Genomic DNA, 12,303 nt, shown 5'->3' with positions numbered 1-12,303 from the left:
TAAACTTCTACACTATTAACCCCTAATCTGCCACACACCCACCACACTAACACCCCCTACGTTACCCAAAAACAGACTAACCTAAACTTTACAACAACAAAAGAACTAACTACCTTTAAAAATAAAAATTAAAAAATGACTGAAAATTTTTTAATAAAACTAACCTTACCTTTGCAAAAAAACAAACTACTGTTGCTTAAAAAACAACAACTTACCATTACTCAAAAAAAAATATCATAACATTACCAAAAATAAAGAGTTATTCCTATTCTCAAACAACACTGAAACAAAACCCCACTACAAAATAAAAAAAAAATATATATTTCTAACACTAAACTACAAATCTAGCCCTTAAAATGGCCTTTTGTAGAACATTGCCGTAAAGTGTCTTAGAAGTTTGTAGTGTTTTATTTTGTTACAAAAAAGAGCTAACATTAACCCCCACCCCCAAAAAAAACCTATCTAAAAAAAATTTACTTTAAAAAGTGCCCTGAAAATGGCATTTGGCTGGGCATTTAGCTCTTTTGCTGCCCCAAAAAAACCAAAAAAAAACAAAATAATCTTTAAAAAAACAAAACAAAAAAAACCTAACACTAAACCCCGAAAATGATACTCACCAAAGATGAATCCGAGCAACGGCGCTGGTCCATCTTCATTCTGTCGGTGCTCAATCTTCTTATCTTCATCATGGTGGTGGTTTTCATCCATATTCAGATCTTCATCACAGACAATCTCTTCATGTGGTCACTAGTCACACACTGAATTTTGAATGCAAGGTACTCTTTTATTTTAATTTTATATATTGGTATATTTGCATTCCTATTGGCTTATCTTCATGTTCAAATTCAAATCAGCCAATAGAAATAAAGCTTTTTCAATTGGCTGTTTTAAATATGAAAATGAAAATCAGCCAATAGGAATGCAAGGGTACCCCTTTATAAAAGGGGTACCTCGTAGGCAAAATTCAGTGTGCAGCTGGTGACCTCATGAAGAGAATCGTCTGTGATGAAGATTCAAAGATAGATGAAGACCTGCCATCGCAATGAAGATAAGCAGTTGGAGCGCAGACGGAAAAAAAGATGGACCACCGCCGAGATGAAGATAAGAAGATTTCCGCCAAGATGAAGATGGAGCACCACTAATCAGACTCATCTTTGGGGAGTACCATTTTTGGAGTATAGTGTTAGTTTTTTTTTGTGTTTTTATTACTTATTATTTTTTAGATTAGGGGCTTTTTGGGGGGTTTTCTGTGCAGCAAAAGAGCTAAATGCCTATTTAAGGGCAATGCCCAGCTAAATGCCCTTTTCAGGGCACTTTTGAGAGTAGTTTTATTTTAGATAGATTTTTTGGGGGGATTAATGTTAGAAGTTTGTAGTATTTTTTCACAAAAAGAGCTAAGACACTTCAGGGCAATGACCAACAAATGGCTCTTTTAAGGGCTATATTTGTAGTTTAGTGTTAGAATAGTTTTTTTATTTTTATTTTGGGGTGGGTTATTTATTTTTAGTGGGGTTTCAGAATTGACATAACTCTTTTTTTATTTTTGGTTATTTGTTGTAATTTTTCCGGTAAGTTATTTTTTTCATATCTAAAAGTAAAGTTATTCTATTTTGGGGTAACTTAGGTGGTGTTAGGTTAGTGGTTTAGATATTAAAGGGTTAGTTTGTGGTGGGGTGTGTGGCAGTTTAGGGGTTAATAGTGTAATTTACTTTGCAATGTCAGGGAGGTGGAAGTTTAGGGTTTAATAGTTTAGGTCACTTTGCGATGTGGGGGTGGCGGTTAGGGGTTAATAGTGTAGGTTACTTTGTGATGTGGGGTGGTGGCTTAGGGGTTACTAGTTTAGTGAGGACTTTGTGGTGGGCTGGGCTATGTGGCAGTTTAGGGGTTATTAGAGTAGGGGTCTTATGGTGATTCGGGTTAACGTACAAGTATGGGTGTTAGCGATAACCATTTACTTTCAACATGTAATATGAGCACTATCCGACTTGAGCAAAGAGGAGAAGTCAAGCGGTGTTAGCATGATAACAGGAGCAGTAATTCTAGCCCTTAATGATTTGGTAGTGGAATCCAAACATAATACCTTGATTTTTTTAGTTAAAGTCTAATCTTATCGGCTTGAGGTGACATAAATCTTTGTTTCCATGGGTCAGAAATTATAAATCAGTATTTGGGGAAACAACAACCAAATAACGGGAAATTAAACAAGAAAAAAAAAGAAGCTCTTTCATGCATAAAAAAGAAGAGATATTATCTATGATAAAAATATTTCTGGCACAAAAAAAGTGCCAAAGCTGTTAAAATTCATATTGAATCTAGCAGGAAGTACACATTATATAAAGTTCTGCAACAGCTCTGTTGGTTGATATGGAAGCAAACCTATAAGCATGAAAACATTTAATGTTTTTTTAAATTATATTTTCAAACACAGGAACACCTGTTGTTTAGTGTTTGGTTAATTAAAATATTCTCTATTAAATCCACAACAGAAAAAATAATTTTATTTCTCTTTAAAATTGTATTATCATTATTACTACTGTTTATTGTTACTATTATTATTATTATTATTATTATTATTATTATTATTAACAGTAATAATAATAATAATGTTTGTTTCATTCAGATAATTTGCATAATCCTAAATAAAATATTGTTAGATCTATAAAGAAGTATTCATTACAGTCATATTCTTTGGCTTTACACTTAATATGCTTAAAACCAAATGCATTCATTCCTTTTCAAGCCTCTGATGTTTAACTCATTGTGTGACAGTCAGGAATGCAGTGTTTTGCATATCAATATGTAGCAAGGCATTGCAGTCCACCCTGGTAGCCAAAGGGTTACAGACATGATCTATAGCGCCAGACATGGGGTTTTTAACCTTAATGATATCAGTCCTATTTCTACTCTCCCATTATGGATCGCTTTAATTCTACTTAGACCTCAGGAAGCCTTAATGGAAGTGAAGACTTCTGTGTCTAATTGGGTCCTGATAGACCTTAATTTAATTGTAATCCACTTACAGAGCATTGCTTTCCAATGGGATTCCTTTATGCTTTGTGTTTGGGAAGAAAGTCATTAGTGCTGTACATCCTTCTTGGTGCAAGAGTTCTGTCATTTACTGATTACTTGGAAAAAAATATTTTCTAAGCCATACTTCAGAGTTGAAAAAACCATTCTGTAGGTCAGTTAAGGAAAGCTTTCTTAATGCTGCATTTTAATGTTAAAACCTCTGTTACAATATAAACTTGAATACACATATATTATACAAAATTTGCACAATACACTCACCAACAAAAGGAAGCATGCTTACTGGCAAGTGATAATTTCAGTGGCATCGGGGGGGGATGCTGACCTCACATTCTACGGGGGTTAATTGCATGTCAAATTTTATTCTTTTCAGTTGATCATCACTTAATTTATTTGGATAAAAATAGCCCATTTTCTATGTTATTAAATGCATCTGATTCACTAAAGTTCATCTCTCCAATCTATATTAAATCAGCTGCATAGAATAATAAAGAAAATAGTGAAGCTAGGGAGGTTATTGAGAAAGCTTTAGAAATTTGGCCCAGTATTTCTTTCTTATGCAAAATGATCCCATTGTATCCTAATTGCACTTGAAAAGTTCAGGTTTTAACATTAATAATTTATATAATTGTAGCACATTTATATATAAAAAAAATCTTGAGGTTAATCATGTTTTAGTATTCTCTTCAACTTTAAAGTGTTGTAAAGCACCGTAGGATAACGTCATAACTGTCTCATGATCAAAAACTGAATAGTGACCTGTGTGTCCAGATACAAATGAGCTCAGTTGGATATTGACACTTTCTGCTTTTAATCTGCAGAGCTTTTTCTTTGATTTTCCAAAAATTCATGGCAAGCTAGCTTGCATGTATCCCTTTGTTATATATGTATGTATATCAACAATTAAAGGGATAGGAAACCCAAAATTGTTCTTTTGTGATTCAGATAGACCATGACATTTAAAACAACTAAGCAGGTCTGTAAGCTCAGGATATTGTCCATATCTGGAGCACTATATGACAGCAGTTTATTTGCAAAAGCCCTAGAAAGCAGAACTGTTTCCTGCTATGTAGTGCTTCAGACATCTACCTAGGCATCTCTTCAACAAAGAAAACCATGGGAACGAAGTACATCTGATAATAGACATTAACTGGAAAGTTGTTTTTTTTAATTGTATGCTCTTCCTGAATCACAAATGAAAATGTTGGGGTTGCCTACTGTAATGCAAAAGTGTTTTAAAAGCAAAAGTCTCTTAACTACAAGTTAACATTTAATGGACCGTGGTAAGGAAAAATAACTATTATCTATAGAACAAATTGGGCTTAAACAAATGTATTTATTTAATTTATTTTTATTTGATATGTTTTATGTGTTTGTATTGTCTTCATAATGAGGCTAACCATTTTAGGTGTTTGTAGAGATTTGTACTGAACCTAATAATAAAAAAAAGTTGTTCTTCTAAAATCAAACAAATACACGTGAGTAGGATGATAGTTTTTTTGCTCCGTTTACTTCTATGGGGAATATGTTATCATAGCTCACAAGCTTGGCTTTTTATGCTTGTCGGGTTAGTGAGCAAGCAAAAACAGTTTTCTTTCAACTCATAATACGAGTGCAACCTGACACGCGCAAAAAAAGCTTAGCTATTCCGTACATGTGCCTGGGAAATGGTTAGTAACAATGTAATAGCGTTTTTATATGGTCATTGATAGAGATTTCATTAAGTAGCCACAGTCGGATATTTACAAAGCTCTGAAATCCCTCTTTGTACATTGTTCATAATTGTTACCATAAATTTAACTTGTGAGTTAAAATGATTTCCAAGTTTGCTGACTAAGCCCCTAAGGATATAGCAAAATTAATTATAAGGGAATAGAAACATCTTATTAAATGAGATATTAAATGAGTATTTGGTAACGCCAGAAGTTGCTTCGCTGGGCTGTCTGGCAGAGAGGGGCTCTAGCGTGTTTAACAATCCAGCTTTTCATGCAGTTACTGACAGGACACTGCCACAAGCTTAAAGCTTCTGCTAATCTCCTGAGGTTATGTCATGCAACGCAGTAGGCAACTCGTACCCTGTCACTCACATATTATGTTAAAGGCTGTTTACCAGTAGTCAGAGATATGTTGTCATTTTATCATTTGATATCTATTGATTTCAAAGTTATTTTTTCCTTTTGTCAAAGACCAGCACATTTAAAGGGATACTAAACCCAATTGTTTTCTTTCATGATTCAGATAAAGCAAGCGATTTTAAAGGAACAGTCAACACAGTAGATTTGCAATAGCACTTAGTCTGAACTTCAAATGAGTAGATTTTTTTTCTAACAATTTTAAAAGTTATGTCTTTTTCCACTCCCCCTGTACCATGTGACAGTGATCAGCCATTCACAAATGCATACACGTACCATGTGACCGTCATCAGCCATATTCACAAATGCATACACACTTATTCTTGCACATGCTCAGTAGTAGCTGGTGACTCAAAAAGTTTAAATATAAAAAGAATGTGCCCATTTTTGTTAATGGAAGTAAATTGGAAAGTTGTTTAAAATTGCATGCTCTATCTGAATAATGAAAGTTGAATTTTGATTGAGTGTCCCTTTAAGCAACTTTCTAATGTACTCCTATTGTCAATTTTTCTTTGTTCTCTTGCTATCTTTATTTTAAAAGCAGGAATGTAAAGTATAGGAGCCGGCCCATTTTTGATTCAGAACCTGGGTTATACAAGCGCTATCCATGGTGCTGAACCTAAAATGGGCCGGCTCCTGCATTTTAAATAAAGATAGAAAGGGAACAAAGAAAATTTGATAATAAGAGTAAATTAGAAAATAGCTTAAAATTGCATGCTCTATCTGAATCATTAAAGAAAAAATGTGGGTTTAGTGTCCCTTTAACTGGCTGGCTACCAGAAAAGGACTATGACACAATATGATATAACTGCCCCCTAAAGGTTAAGTTTTCAAATTAAAAAGAGCGGATTTTAGTAGTCGTCATTTTTTTATTGGTAGCAAAAGAACCAGAAATATACCTCTGAATATGAGACATTGTATACCCCCTGGAGCACTAGATGGTTAAATAATAATAATAAAAATAATAAAAACACGCACATACAGCACAGTAAACACGCCTCTGGGACAAAAATAACTTTTATTAGAAGCAAATTTTCTAATAGAGGTTTATTACAAACTTACTTTTATTCAAAATTGAAATGCACTCACAAACATTTCAATTTGGACCATTTTGTGTTTTCTAGCAGTTACACACCCAAATCTTTTTAATGATTTAGAAAGAGCATACAATTTTAAACAGCTTTCTAATTTCTATCTAACGTGCTTCATTCCGTTTATATCCTTTGTTGAAAAGCATATCTAAATAGGCTCAGTAGCTGCTGATTGGTGACTGCACGTAGATGACTCATGTGATTGGCCCACCCATGTGCATTGCTATATCTTCTTTATCTGAATCATGTAAGAAAAAAAAAAACTTTTGGTTTCATGTCTCTTTAATCAACCCAGAGTTTTCTGTAGCTATAATCACCTTTGTACCATTAACTCATGCACATGTAAATACTATTATGTCTCTTTTTAATATATATATATTTCAGATCCACTTTCTTTTTTTTTTAATCATTAAAAAAATAATATGACAGCCCCTTACATGAGTTTAAACTGAGCACATGGTAATATAAATCTAGCAACAATGGTTACAGATATTTTTACATATCAATTTTATCGATTTTTTTGTTTACGTGACCTCTAGCCAAAATATTTATTAAAAACTGCCTTTGTTGATAAAAAATTACAAAAGATGTTTTAAATTAGCATAACACTAATTTGAAACCAACTTGGTTGACCTTGTTGCATTAGGAAGCAATTTACGCAGCAATTATACAGAGCATTGATGTGGCTAGCGAGGTACTCATTTGAGTCACATTAGTGTATGCAGTAGGCTTTTCCTTTCCTTCTAATAACGTGTAACACCATTTTCATTATTTAAACTGCATTAACCTTGTGACTTGGTAATCTGTGATTAGTATTACAAACTTTAGATTTTCTTATGTTGGTGGATTCTGGATATATTTCACTAAGAAATCTCTCCAGCCATACTAGATTCATGTGCCCTCCAATCTCTCCAGCATTCGTTATTCATTACACTGAGCAGCTGAGTCGCTCATATTTTCATTATTTAGTAAATCAGCTGCATATAATAACTTGTAGATCTGGGAAGTCTGGAAAGACCAGCAAAGCTGGAAAGGGTGGGGAGATTGATGAATAAAGTTTGATATCTGAAAATTTGATTACATTTAAGTTTATACACATTTCTGGGCACTATGGTAAACAATTTAAGCACATAGTACAACAATGGATCTATCTATCATTTATCTATTTATATATTATCTATCTATCTATCTATCTATCTATCTATCTATCTATCTATCATGTATCTATCTATCTATCTATCTATCGATCTATCTATCTATCTATCTATCTATCTATCTATCTATCTATCTATCTATCATCTATCTATTTATATATTATCTATCTATCTATCTATCTATCTATCATCTATCTATCTGTAATTTATCTATCTATCTATCTATCTATCATCTATCTATCTATCTATCTATATATCCGTCTATCATTTATCTATATATCATCTATCTATTTATATATTATCTATCTATCTATCTATATATATATCTATCTGTCCTTTATCTATCTATCTATCTATCTATCTATCTATCTATCTATCTATCTATCTTTTATCTGTCATCAATCTATCTATCTTTAAATACTTCTTTCAAAATTGAAACATGGTAATATATATTGAATTACTCTTTTTTATAGTTGGAACCAAGAACATTTTAAAGAATCTTGACCTATTAAACCTAACTTCACTTTAACATTTGTTTGTGACACAAAAACATAATCATATCTGGAGTGTATAATATCTATATCCAAGAAGCTCTACAAGAAAGAACACAGATGGACTCGTGAGTTTGCAAACTAATGGAGTGGAAAAAAATCAATAATTGTGAGAAAGGTTGAGAAAGAACCAATTTAAGGTCTGTAGCTGGGCCAGGGTCATGATTATGTCTTTAATAAAGTATTTTTTAAATGTATAGATTTTTGTAAATGGCCCTGCGTTCCGTTATAAGGTTCTACTACATATAATTGCAGTGAATGCTGTTTAATAAGAACTGAGATGTCTTTAGTTGAATAGAATGAGATTTTTAGTTGGGTGGGTTATTTTGAAGGTAGGTGGGTGGGCTAGTCCTTAATAAATTACTTTAAATAGCTTTGCATTGTTTGTGAATAAAATAAAAAGTTAAAAGTGTGAAACTATGTAAGTAGTTCAGGGGTTGGTATACAGTAATTACAGAGAATACAAGGAATTAAAAAAAAACACACAGATGGCATATGAATATATAGTTACACATAATTCCATTTGTACCATAAAAAGAACTAAAAATAAAAAGTACAGTGATAAATGTTACAAATAATGCTGAAATTTTCAAGAAATGTGATTGCTTTACTTAAAGGGACATTAAACACTTTAAGATGGTAATATAAAATGGTAAATCGTATATATTAAAAAAAACTCTGCAATATACATTCATTACTTATTTTGTCCCCTTTTGCTAAAATTCTATTTGGAAATTGTGAACTTTTTAGTTCTTGTTCGAAATGGAAGTGCAGGACACTGTTAAGGCTGTGACACAGTGCAAGGTGAAACAGCTGTTTCGCACCGCATCGCATCGCTTCTAAAGTTCAAATATTTCAACTCTGAGTGCTCAGCTACGCAACCTGTCGCAACTGAGCGCACAGAAAAGAAAAAGCAGGACACACTGAGCGTGCACAGTCGCATCTACACGCTGCGCACCACTCCACTTGCAGTGTGTCACAGCTTTTATATTCCACACAGCTATTTGCTGCACACTCTAGTGACCTATTTATAACTGTTCCTAATTGGCCACAGCAGAGAGGGTAACCTAAGTTACAACATGGCAGCTCCCATTGTTTTATTGACACAAAAACTTTACATGTGTTTTGTCAATATTTAAACAGCTAATTAAGCTTTAAAAAATACATCTACATTATATTTTCAGAATATTTTTTTCTTTGAATGCATCATTCTATCTAGCATTTATTTAGTGTTTAATGTCCCTTTAAGTCCACATCTAGGAGTTATTCATTGTCTCTAAGCTTTTACACCACCTGTCTATAATGAGCCAAAGTATGAATTCTATAGTTTACAGTTTACAACACAGTAAACAACAGTTAATTAGAGGTTCTCATGTTCTTATGTTATTCTATGTAGATTATTTACTAAAGCTCCCCCTTCTCTTCATACTTTAGTGAATTATCGGCATACTATAGTATATAAGCATATCAAGCCGGATAGAATGGAGAAACTGGAGTTACTACTTAGTAAACTTTGTAATTTGTTTTTACTTAGAAATGGTACATTTTAGACTTTAAGAAGGTTACAATTAAAAATATATTACTGTAAAAGCAAAACCGCATAATTATTTTTTTTAAAAGTGAATATTTATTTTATAATACAAGATGTATAATACTAATTGGTATCTTCTGTTCCTTCGCCCCCCTTCATGTCCTCGTTTGGCTGGGTTGCGACATAGAGAGCAGTCACACCCACTTTCTACATAGAATTCCTAAGGGCTTTCAAAGGGCTGGACTTCAAGAGTGCCATATGACACACACACTAATTGGATGTTCTTTGGAATTGTCATACAAAAAAGAGTTCACCCCAGTGGGCTGGCATAAAGGCATACAACTGTAATAGAGGCATTGCTATAAGCACAGATGTAACCCTTTTCACGGCTAGATTTAAAAAAAAAAAAGGTACACATATATCTTTTTAATGGCAAATATTACATATATGGCATTTAATTAGCTAAAGTTTACCATTAATTTAATTAAAGGTTGTTTGCCATGGGGCTCCACTGTTCAGGCAAGATCAATTTTGAAATTCATTGAGGCTCATTTTATCTTTTTGTAGTGTTTCATTAGTGTGTGTTCCTGCCCATTAAAAGCTATGGCTGCATTATGTGCCCCAATATACAATATCTCACACAACAAATGGGAATTGTAAGAAATACAAACATAGGAAACATACTTGTAAAATTACATTTGTAATTATAAAATATTCATGTCTGTTTTATTAGAGCAAAGTAGTCGCGCTGGATATAAAGAGAGGCATCTCAAAAACTTCACAGATATGAACCAGGGTCTTTCTGTGGGAATACTGGGCTATTTTAGAGATGTGGTCAGGGATTTTTATCTTATAGGGACAGTCTAGTCAAAATGAAAACTTTCCTGATTCAGATAGGGCCTTCAATTTTAAACAACTTTCCAATTTACTTTTATCCTCAAATTTGCTTTGTTCTATGGGTATTCTGTGTTGAAAGCTAAACCTAGGTAAGCTCATATGCTCATTTCTAAAGCCTTGAAGGCCACCTATTATCTTAGTGCATTTGGATAGTTTTTCGCAGCTAGACAGTGCAAGTTCATGTGTGTGCCATATAGATAACATTGTGCTCACTCCTGTGGAGTTATTTTGAGTCAGTACTGATTGGCTAAAGTACAAGTCTTTTAAAAAAAACTGAGATAAGGCGGCAGTCTGCATAGGCTTAGATACAAGGTTATCACAGAGGTAAAAAGTATATAAATATAACCGTGTTGGTTATGCAAAATTGGGGAATGGATAATAAAGGGATTATCTCTCTTTTTAAACAATAAACATTTTAATGTAGACTGTCCCTTTAACTTCATACAAGCAGAAGTCCTAAATATGACATTTCTCTTGTGAAGTATTTTGTCTTGCACTCATGTCTCACTATTTCAAAGCTGACAATACTGTTTGGTAGAGGAAGTGACGTTTTGTAGTGCTGGTATTTTTGACAGTGGAACCCATTCTGTGAATCCATACTTAAAGGTTACATTCCGCTTCATTGATTATAATGGAAGTGGTCTTGCAACTGGTGGGTTTAATGAGGGAAGCGTCCAAATCTTTATGATTTAAACAATTTTAGAGCTGTGATGTGACAATTTTTATTTCAGATTTTTTTTTTTTACCTAAATTGAGTATTTTCTTCTCTAGTGCGTCACCTGTCAAAATCCTGACTTTTAATAATATTTGATATGAATATGCTCCATCCATAACAAAACAACTAAAGGGGCATTCAATAATAAATGAATGACAGATATAATGACGCATAAAACATTTTAAATTCTGAGGTTGATCACAATCCTTTAGAAAAGCTTTATAAATAATTTATCTATAAAACTCCCTTTAGACTTTAATGGTGTTTTTCTGTTTAGAATCATTAGATACAATTTAGTGCTGCGGAATCTGTTGGCGCTCTACAAATAACCAATAATAATAATAATAACAGATTGTAACCTTCCTCTATTTAAGTTATTTAAATATTGACAAAATATGTTTGTGTTTTAGTTTCTTTCTATATAGCAATGGGTAACGCCATGTTGGAAACTTGATTTCCCCTTATCTTTCTCTCTTGCTGAGGACAATAAGGGACATATTTAAAACAGACAATATAGTGTCCAAGCAATGAACTGTGAAAACAATCACTGTGTGGGATATGACAATGATAAAGTAACTATCTAACAATTGAGAATGTGGACACTTCATTGACTGTTTTAAATATGTCCCTCAGCAAAATAAATAGATAAGGGGAAGCCTAGGTTTCAACATGGAAGTGCACATTAGTTTATAGAAACTCAGTGAAAATTGAAATAAATAATGATAACATAGTGCAAACTTTTTTTGCTACACACAATTAAACATTGTATATAAGAAATATGTACTGTTTAAAGAGGCAGTAAATTCAGAATTAAACTTAAATTGATTGGATAGAGAATGAAATTTTATGCAACTTTCCATTTTACTTATATTATCAATTTTGCTTAGTTCTCTTTGTTAACGAGTAATGTTAGGTGATCTCAGAAGTGTGCATGTCTCTTAAGCCATCTGGCAGCAATGTTTGCAACAATGTTTTGTAGCAATGTTATACATAGTAACAAACTTCTGCCATAGACTGCTATAGACACATTCACGCTCCTAAGCTCCTATCAGACTACCTAGGTTTAGTCTTCAACACCGAATACCAAGAGAACAAAACAAATTTCATAATAGAAGTAAATTGGAAAGTTGCTTAAAATCGCATGCTCTATTTGAATTATACAAGTTTAATTTTTACTTTACTGTCCCTTTAATATCCCTTTAAAG

Source organism: Bombina bombina, chromosome 3 (genome assembly GCF_027579735.1).
Source record: "Bombina bombina isolate aBomBom1 chromosome 3, aBomBom1.pri, whole genome shotgun sequence".
NCBI classification, from domain to species: Eukaryota; Metazoa; Chordata; class Amphibia; order Anura; family Bombinatoridae; genus Bombina; species Bombina bombina.
Note: the sequence above shows the minus strand (reverse complement) of the source record.